The 10,701-nt window shown below is 45.2% G+C and overlaps 1 pseudogene; it reads left to right on the top strand.

Moving 5' to 3' along the window:
- The first annotated feature begins 2,676 nt into the window (after nucleotides 1-2,676).
- Nucleotides 2,677-5,008, top strand: LOC113913692 (annotated as a pseudogene).
- Nucleotides 5,009-10,701: the final 5,693 nt, after the last annotated feature.

Genomic DNA, 10,701 nt, shown 5'->3' with positions numbered 1-10,701 from the left:
CTTGTCTGGGTACACAAGTCATTGGGATGATGGGCCCCACCACCATCTGTCTGCGTAAGTGATAACTGCCAAAAACCAGGGGCTGAAGCTCTTAGTGGAGTGAGGATACTAGTATCAGCAGTTGGCTTGAGCCTCCTCGTATAGAACACACCAATTAAGAGAACTAATTAGGCTTCCACTAGATCCCACTGGGATTCATTAAAGGAAAATCTTGTAAAATATTTCATCCCAGAACATGTATTTGGATAATCCAGAAGAGTGATTTAATTAGAGGATTAAAATTCATTGAAGTAGGTTCCAGAATAGAATTGTTTCTGTCAAAACAACATGGAGATCACTATCTCAGGGCAAAAAAAAAAAAAAAAATGACAAGTGTCCTCTGCGTTCCTTTTTAATGGGCAGATGGTTGCAGTTATTCATTTCTTAGGGTTCAAGCATATAAGAGTAATTTTCATTGAGTCTTTCCTGCCATGATTAAACCACATTGATAATATAGATCTCAATTCCTCCTCCCAGGGTTGCAAAACTGTGAAGTCATTGGGGACCTGGACCTTCCGACAAAAGTCTTGTTCAAGGTCAGCCTTGCACTGAAGTTCTGTGTATCCCTTTCCAGACTGTGAGCCAAGCACAAGCTGTGTCACATAAAATTAATGCCAACCCAGCACCTGGTATATTTTGGTATAACCCAGAGTCTAAACTGCTCCAGGCAATGAAAGAATATACTTGAAATTTGTATGGGTCTCATATTGCCCCAAACTTCAAACTCTACCTGTGAATGAGGTTGGGGTCACAGTAATGGTCAAAATCCAAATTCTACTCTTTCCTGCCTCGACTTGTGTATGTGAGCCTCAACTTCTGCAAAACAATGTCAGAATCTTTCTAAGAATTCCAGAGACATGTCTAACCTGTGCCCTCAAGCAAAGCCAAGCCACAGTCTCTCTCCTCTTCCCACCGCTCTTCACTTTCCAAAAACTCAGACCCAGAACCAATGGGGACTGAATGAGGAAAAAAACTGAAATAGTAGACACCACATGTACTCAAACTTGCTCTCCCAACCAGCCACCAAGAACTCCTGGTGGGGTCTCCTTTATCCAGAACGTTTCTCCCTCAAGGCAAGGTCCTTTTTAGGGCTCCTCAGACCCTCAAGCAAACTGATTTCTGATGAGCTGGGCATCTCCCAGGCAGCAGACAACTTTCTCAGACTAGTCCATGTTGATGTTCCTTTTGCACATTCGCACATGTACCCTACCTTCATATCATTTATCAGAGTCCCCCCCAATTTATTTATTATGTAATTAATTAATTAAACTATGTGTCCCAGGGCACCTGGCTGGCTCACTCAGTAGAGCATGTGACTCTTGATCTCAGGGTTGTAAGTTCAAGCCCCACATTGGGTGTAGAGATTACTTAAAAATAAAATCTTTTTTTAAAAAAGTGTCCCCACTAGACTATAATCTCCAGGGATGAACTGACCCTGCCCATTTCGCTCGCCATTTCATCCCTGCTACTCAGCACAGATCCTGGCAAACATAGAAGTCACTCAGTGAACAGTTATTTAGTGAAAAGCCTCAAGCTTGGAATGCTTCCTTTTTTCCTTTCCCCTTCCCTGGCTTGTAACTGCCTATACTGTAGAAGACTAGCTGGTCAGGCCAGGAATTACTGTGATGAGGAAGGGATTCCCCTGCTGCTAGAAAATGGAGCTTCTGCTTAAATTATTAGGCATTATCACCTCCAGTGTGCCAAACACCTTCTAAGCATATTCTCTCATTCAATCCTCATAATAACACATGATAACACTATGAGGTGGATCTTACTATTATTATCTATATTTTATGGAAGGGAGGACTAAAGCAGAGACGTTAAGTAGCTTGCTCAAATGGTAAGAACTAGCAAGTGGTGGGGCAGGTAGAACAGGTACGTCTGCACACGCTTTGACAAGAAGATTCTGCTGCAGAATGGTTGCCCTAAGTCTATGTGGCCACACCTGAACTGACCCTGCTGGACAAGCCTATGCAGAGTAAAAACTGAATTTGGGGGGTTCAGTCAGTTAAGTATCTGCCTTTGGCTCAGGCCATGATCCCAGGGTCCTGGGTCCCCATGGCGGGCTCCCTGTTCAGCGGGGAGTCTGCTTCTCCCTCCCCCTTTCCTCCCGGCCACCACCCCTGCCCCAGCTCATGCTCTCTCTCTCTCTCACTTGCTCTCTCTCTCAAATAAATAAATAAAATCTTTTTTTAAAAAATTGAAGTCAGTTTTTTGGGGAATTTTAAAAGATTATGGTGTGAATGAAAATCCTGGGTTTTCTTAGACCCAAGACTAGGAGAAATGGTCACGGTAGTGACTATGACACAGACCGTAGCATTGCACCGCAGGATTTTCCTAACAGTCACAGAGGAGATGCCTGGTGACAGTGGACAGTCTCCCACACCACCTGTCAGTAGAACCCGCAGTGATGGCCCAGTGGCAGGTGGGCAGAGGGGAAACCAGTGGGTCGAGCGACTGACTTCACTAAGCAATGCCACACAGTTAGGCATGAATTCCCAGACTGCTGTGCCCATCTGCATCAAACTGCAGAAGGAGAAAAAGCATGGAGGACCCCATGTGGGAAGTTTTATGAGCCCGACCTACAAGTGAAGCATATTGCTTCTGCTCACATTCCACCACCTAAAACTCGGTCACATGGACACATCTGACAACAAGCCTGGACCTAAGAGCGGAAAGCATAACTTAGGAGCAGTTCAGGCCGGCAGAGCTTCCCAGTGTGCATCCAGCACCGCTCTGCAGTCTGGTCTACAAGCAGAGAAGGTGGAGAATTACATCAGTTTCCATTTGGTGGATGCCAGGGTAGACAAATTTAAGAGGGGAAGAAAACAAATCTGTTCCTGGTACCCCCATGCCATTGAAGCTACCGACAAAAATAGAGTCATTCACCAGTGTTGCCACTAGATGGCACTTTAAGCCTTTGGATTCCCCAAGTTTCGCTCGCGATGCTTTTGGGTGAAGCGGGATGAAAGGATTTTCCCGTCATCTGAGCAGAGATATAAATGGCCTTATTCTTCCTGGCCTCACCCCAAGAATGGGTCTGGGCCTGCCTTCACCTCAGGAAGATTAGCCACTGAGAGTAAAGAGAAGTCAGTGCTGTTAAGCAGGGCATAGAGGATGTCTGCAGGAGGCAGAGACACTGAGGCCACAAGACCTGGCCCTGAATGCTCAGAGGTTGTCACCTCACACTAACTCTGTTCATCATCTGTGAAATAAAGACTATAACACTACTGTAGTGTAATGCAAGGTTTTGGCTTTTTCAAACACTTTCACAAACACCCTCTACTTTGTCCCCATGACATCCCACCAAGGTCAGCATTAGGCATTACAGGTCCCACTTTGCATCTGGGGAAAGTAAGGGACTACAGTGAAAGTTAATTTGCCCAAGATCACAAGGCAGCTGGGGGCAGATGCAGAACCTGTGACTCTTTCCACTGTTCTGTTTTTTGCGTTCTGTAAATCACGGCCAATGGTTTGATTCCCTTGCTCTTGACTACCACATAAGGAAGTAAGCAGGACAAGTAATGTCATCACTGTATTCTTTTCATAGAGGAAAAAACTGAGATTCAGGGAGGTTTAATCAACCTGCCTGGGCGCCTGGGTGGCTCAGATGGTTAAGCGTCTGCCTTCGGCTCAGGTCATGATCCCAGGGTCCTGGGATCGAGTCCCGCATTGGGCTCCCTGCTCCTTGGGAGCCTGCTTCTCCCTCTGCCTCTCTCTCTCTCTCTCTCTCTGTCTCTCATGAATAAATAAATAAAATCTTTAAAAAAAAAAAATCAACCTGCCCATTTTGTCAGGACTAGGGCTATAATTCACATTTCCAGATTTCCTCATAAAAGAGGCTTTTTTTTAACCTTAACACAAAAGACTTCTATTGGCCAAAAGGGCTGATTTTCTCCACTTGCTGCCACACTGGGTGTAAATATTTACGTTCTTTTTAGATGTTTAGAAAAGACCTTTGTCCTCTCTCCCATCAAACGTGATCCTATAATTTTGGGCAGTGTCAAGATTAACCCTGCCCTTTACGTGCTTTAGTTGAACCTTTTGTCAACTACGTGAATACAAAAAAAAAAAAAGAAAGAAAGAAAGAAAAGAAAAGGAAAGCCAGAAAGGCATTCACAGAGGCTGAGGAAAAAGCAAGTAATAGAATAGGCAGCCAGGCCTCCACCACCTCTGTAAGAAGCATGTAGCACAGAGCAGCAGTTCTCCAACTGAGCTCCAACCCTGCCCAGCTGCCCCAGTCACCTCAGCAAGTGTCGGTGGAACTGGGGCTGTTTTTCAAGCCCTCCCCTCACCCCCAGTGATTCTGAAGACCAGCCAAGACGGAGGACCATTCTGCTCTCCAAGGCAAGTCCACGATTTGTTCCTATGTCTAAAACTTTTACCTTAGCCAAAAGGAAACACAAATCTCACTCAGAAGAAATGATGGCAGCCTTGAAGACCCCACCACCCGGGAGCCCCCCCACACCGCCCAGCCACGTCAACCCCACTGTGTTCTTTGACATCCGCCTTGGTAGGTGAGCCTTGGGCCATGTCTCCTTAGAGCTGTTTGCAAACAAAGTTGCGAAGACAGCAGACAACTTTCGCGCTCTGAGCACTGAGGAGAAAGGATTTGGTTCTAAAGATTCCTGCTTTCACAGGATTATTCCAGGACTTCTGTGCACAGGGTGGCCACTACATGTGCCATAATGGCACTGGTGGCAAGTCCATCTATGGGCAGAGAATTTATGAGAATTTCATCCTGAAGCATACGGGTCCTGGCATCTTGTCCATGGCAAATGCTGGGCCCAGCACAACCGGCTCCCGGGTTTTCATCTGCACGGCCAACACTGAGCGATTGCGTGGCAAGCGTGTGGTCTTGGGCAAAGTGAAAGAGGGTACGAATATTGTGCAAGGCATGGGGCGCTTTGGGTGCAGGACCCGCAAGACCAGCGAGAAGATTACCATCACTGACTGTGGACAACTATAATATATTTGACTTGTATTTTATCTTAATGACCAGACCATTCCTTCTGTAGCTCAGGCGAGCACCCCTCACCCCCATCTGCTCGAAATATCCCATATCTTTGTGCTCTTCCTGTACTTCTATAGGTTTCATATTTTCCTTACTCCCTTCCAAGTCCAGCTGCATTGCAGAGTTAAGTTTATGATTATGCAATAAAAACTAAACAAAAAAAAAGAAGAAATGATATCAAACTGACCTAAAACTCAGCTACAAGTATTAGTGATAGAGTTGGAAACCACTGAATAGCCAACAGGACTTGGATCTTCCTCAGACTCCAGATGAAATGGAAAAAAAATTCACAGCTAAAGAGGGAATTGTATTCTCTGACCCTGGGATTCTCAGATCCTGCTAATAGTTAGCGATGCGTGCGCGTAGCAGACACTATGCTGGGATTGTGTTTTAGTTCATCTTATAACCACCGTGCGGAGACGCCAGCACTCCCATTCGATAAATGATGAGAACACACGCTCAAAAATGGTCAAGGGCCTGACTCACTCAGTGCTTATAAGTAACAGGGTTGTTTACCTCCAAGTGTTAGAAATAAGGATACCCGGGGCGCCTGGGTGGCTCAGGTGTTAGGCGTCTGCCTTTGGCTCAGGTCATGATCCCAGGGTCCTGGGATCAAGTCCCACATCGGGCTCCCTGCTCTGCAGGAAGCCTGCTTCTCCCTCTCCCACTCCCCCTGCTTGTGTTCCCTCCCTCTGTCTCTCTGTGTCAAATAAATAAATAAAAATTAAAAAAAAAAAAAAACGATACCCACCCTTGCCTGGCCCTTTGCCAGTAGCCATATCTATGATTTCTCATCATCATACCAACCTTGGAAAGCAGGGAATATTCATATTCCCACTCTCCAGGTGAGAAAAGCAACACTTAGAAAAGTTCCATTACTCTTCCAATGGCATCTCTGGGAAAAGACAGCCACAGAATTCAGCCCAGGTCAGCCTGGGTCTGTTCTAAAGGTTCCTGCAACTCCAGGCCCAGGGTCACGGCTCTTGTCGCATCTGGGATTGTTCCCAGTTTCCACTGTTTTCCAACTTGCTCTCAGCACTTGGTGTGTGGTCACGTACAGGAGCAAAGGTAAGGCCCTTGCCCTGAATCATGGCCCCGCTCATAGAGAGGCTAGTAATTAAAGTCATGCTGCCGCACTTCCTGTTTCCTCATGCCATTGTGTGGGCAAGAACAGCTTTTCTTACAATGTCCTGGCAGCAGCCGAGACGCGGGCCTGTGCCAAGGTGATTCAGATTCTGTCTGAGTTCCGGGCTACTGTTCAAATGTGTCCCGAGTTTCTCTCCGGCCATTTTATCCCCTGCCATGCATTGCAGTCCTGTTGTTATGGACAGAATTGATTAAGAGATCAGATTCTGAGCCGCATTCTGCCTCCAGGACTCGGGCGTCCGGGGACTCCCTGGGAACAACACTGACCGTCCACCATGGGGCCCTCAGAGGGGGGGCCTGCTCCCCGCCAGGAGAAGGACCAGCCACACGGAGCTGCGAAGACACATGCTCCTGGCCCCACCACTGCTGGGAGTCCTTTGCGGGGGAGTTTGTTTTATCTTCAGGGTGAAGCCTCACTCTGCCATCACTCCTCTACAAACCAGATCATGGGAAGGGACAGGTTAATTACCAATTCTGAGTCATGGTGGACGGTTGGGCCCTTCTCGGTGCCAGAGCTTCCAGTGACCTTTTACCCCCAAGACGAAAATCCTGGGGCATCCAGAGCCCTTCCTCACTGGATGCAGAGAAGGGAGGGGACCGAGAAGTCTCAGCTATTTGCTGGGGTCTCTTTGGGCAATAATGGTAACAATAATAGTTACCGTTTAAAAGGGGTCTTATACAATGCTAGGGCCTCTGTATATGTCACCTAGTGCAGCCACAACCCTATGTGATATCATCATTGCCATGCGACAAAGGGAACTGAGGTTCTGGTTTAGTCATCTGCCCAAGGGCACACAGCTAAAAGGGAAAGGCAGGAATGAACAGTCAGCTCTGTCTGACTGCAGAGGCTCCAAAGATGCCCTGGAGCATTCAGCCCACCTGACTAATGTAGCCAGGACTCACCCACAGTGGGTCCTATCAGAAGCTGGGGGCTGCCAGCTAGACTAGGGACAAGGAGGCAGGAACAGGAAATAAACTAGAAACATCGAGGGAGCGCCCCTCCCTTAAAAGTAAGGAGCCCCAGTCTTTGTTGGCTCGGGCTGCTATAGCAAAGTACCACAGACTGGGTGACTAAAACAACAGACATTTCTTTCTCATAATTCTAGAGGCTGAAAGTCCAAGATCAGGGTGCCAGTGTGGTTGTGTCCTTGGTGAAGGTGTTTCTCCTGGTTTATGGACAGCTGTCTTCTCTCTGTGTCTTCACATGACAGAAAGAATAAGCTAGCTCTCTGGCCTTTTCTGATAAAGGCACTAATCCCAATGATAACAGCTCCACTCTCATGACCTCATCACTACCCAAAGGCCTTCCCCTCCAAGTATCACCACATTGGAGATTAATTTTCACCAAACAAATTTTGGGTGGATACAAACATTAAGTCCATAGTACCCACAGTTCAAATACCCTTTAAAAAAAGAAAAGCTGATGGGACACCTGAGTGACACAGTTGGTTAAGCATCTGACTCTTGATTTGGGCTCAGGTCATGATCTCAGGGTCATGAGATCGAGCCCCAGGTCAGGCTCTGCACTCAGCATGGAGTCCACTTGAGACTCTCTCTGCCCCTATCCCCCATGCACTCCCTCTCTCTAAAATAAATAAATATATGTTTTTTTTTTTTTTTAAGGAAGACCTGATGACCCAAGTAGATTGTAGAAAGAGAGGAAGGGTGAATATTGGTGGTACTGGGTCCTTGAGGTGACAGATGCCAGAGCCAGTCCCAATTCAATGTTCCTGGGCCCTGGTCTTGAGGAGGAGATTGTCTTCCCACATGAGACCTTCTCAGCAAATAGGAGCAAGTCTGTTCTAAGTAGGACCAGTCGTCAGCAGTGACCCCATAGGGCCACAGCTACTTACACAGTGCCCTTGTGCAAATTTGAAGAAGTGGGAGGACGAGGAGGAAGGTGAGGGCATCCCCTTCCTTGGGTGCATAGCTTGGAGAGACCAGGGTAAGCCTGGGCTGGATCGTAGTTTCCACTCACCATCTCCTTGGCTCTGCAGGCTCCACAGTGTGTATAATCTATACAATTCTGTGATCCTGAGCTGTATGGCAAGCAATGATGGTAGCAGATTTATCAGACCCCGTTCTAGACTCACTTGACAAAGCCAGTCTGAGTCTCCTTTTGGGACTGTATATCTTTTGGACTATGTAAGTCTCCGGGGTTCTGGTACTCTCTGGGGAGAGGAGAAGACTCTAAGGGGAGAAATACTAAGACTTTATGCAAATAAAGCAGTAGGTGCTTGAGCAATTAGGTGAACATAAAAGAACCCTAGCCATAGCTGCCCCCAAATTGTGGAGTTGTTCACACAAATTATACCACTTCTCCCACTTCTAGTTTCGGCTCACCGCGTGCTGTTCTGGTGTTCATGTCTTCTGTCTAGGTAGGTCCTAGGGATTCTCCTGGTCAGGCATGAACAGATTTATGTTTATGTTTCTCACTGCAAGAGGACTTATAGTTTATACCCTGCAATCTCTTGTGAACTTAGTGTGAGTCAGTCTTCCAGCATTGGATCAATTCTGGGGCACTGACTAAAATGTCAGGTGGAAAACAGGTTTCCACCTGGGCAGATGATCGTAAATGGAAGTAAATTCAGGCTCAGAGAGCAAGAGTACTCTGTTGAATTAGCAATGTCTGCCATGACTGCAGGAGTGAGGAGTGCTTCCTGCCCACACATTTGCCCAGGGCAAATTTCTGCAAATGCCTGTTACATCCTTCCCTCTTTTCCATAGAGAATATGACACACTCCCTTGCACTTTCCTCACACATGCTTGCCGTTGTCTGAAACTAACCAGAGGTACTCTGACTTCACATGTCATAACCCAGCAGCCTGGGCCACGTAGGCGTGATTGAAATGGCAGGCTGGGACACAGATTATTTAGATTTGTTGAGAGATCTCTCCATAAGATGACCTGGATGACATTTCTTTCTCTTTTTTTCTTCACCTTTATTGAGATATAACTGACATACCACATGACATAAATTTAAGATGTACAATGTGATAAACATATATATTGCAAAGTGATTACTGCAATAAGGCTAATTATATTATATGAAGTGATGGGTGACCCATCACCTCATATAGTTACCACTTTTTGTTGGGGTAGTGGTAAGGACATTTAAGATCTACTCTTTTAGCAACTTTCAAATATACAATACAATATTGTTAGTTACAGTCACCATGCTGTACATTACATCGCACAACTTACTCATCTGATAACCAAAAGTTTGTACCCTTTGACCAACATCTCCTAATTATCCCCAACCCCCAGCCTCTAGGCAATCGCCAAGCTGTTTCTATGTGTTTGACTGTAGATTCCACATATAAGTGAGATCATATAGTATTTGTCTTTCTCTAGCTGATTTATATTACTTAGCATGGTGCCCTTAAGTTTCAACCATGTTGTCACAAGTAGCAGAATTTCCTTCTTTTTTAAGGCTGAGTAACATTTGTGTGTATGACATTTTATATATCCATTCATCCACCAGGGAACATTTAGGTGGCTCTGATATCTTAGCTATTGTGAACAATGTTGCAATGAACTTGATGCAAAATCTCTTTGAGAGAGTGATTTCATTTTCTTTTGATATATATCCTATAGTGGGATTGTTGGATCATATGGTAGTTCTATTTTAAACTTTTGAGGAAACTCCATACCGTTTTCTATAATAACTGTACTAATTTGCATTCCTAATGGTGCACAAGGGTTCGCTTTTCGCCACAGCCTTGCCAATATTTGTCTCTTGTCTTTTTAACACTAGCGATTCTAATGAGTGTGAGATATTTCACTATAGTTTTGATATCCATTTCCCTGATGTTTAGTGGTGTTGAGCACCTTTTCATATACATGTTGGCCATTTGCATGTCTGGAGAAATGTGTATTCAGGTCTTTTGCCCATTTTTAGATTGAGTTATTTGTTGTTTTGCTATTGAGCTTTTGGAGTTCCTTATATATTTTGGATGTTAACCCCTTACCAGAGGTATTGTTGCAAATATTTTCTCCCATTCCATAGGCTGCTTTTTTACTTCGCTGATTTTTTTTCTATGCAGAAGATTTTTCGTTTGAGGTAATCTCACTGTTGATTTTTTATTTTATCGTTTGTGCTTTTGTTGTCATATCTGAAAAATCATTTCCAAGGCCAGTGTTAAGGAGCATTTTCCTTTTGTTTTCTTCGAGGGGCTTTGTGATTTCACATCTTATATTTAAGTCTTCTAATCAATTTCAAGTTAGTTTTTGTGAATGGTATAAGATAGGGATCCGATTTCAATGTTTTGGTGTGAATATACAGTGTTCCCAGGACCTTTTATTGAAGAGACTGTCTTTTCCCCCGTAGAGTCTCCCCAAAGAGTCTTCTTGGCTCCCTTGTCAGATATTGGCTGACTGTGCATGCATGGGTTTATTTCTGAAATCTCAATTCTATTTCACTGGTCTATGTTTCTGTTTTGATGCCAACACTCTACTGTTCCGGTGACTTTAGCTTTGCAATACAGTTGAAATGAGAAAGT

Source organism: Zalophus californianus, chromosome 11 (assembly GCF_009762305.2).
Source record: "Zalophus californianus isolate mZalCal1 chromosome 11, mZalCal1.pri.v2, whole genome shotgun sequence".
Classification (NCBI taxonomy): Eukaryota; Metazoa; Chordata; class Mammalia; order Carnivora; family Otariidae; genus Zalophus; species Zalophus californianus.
This window is presented reverse-complemented; position numbering and strand designations above follow the sequence as displayed.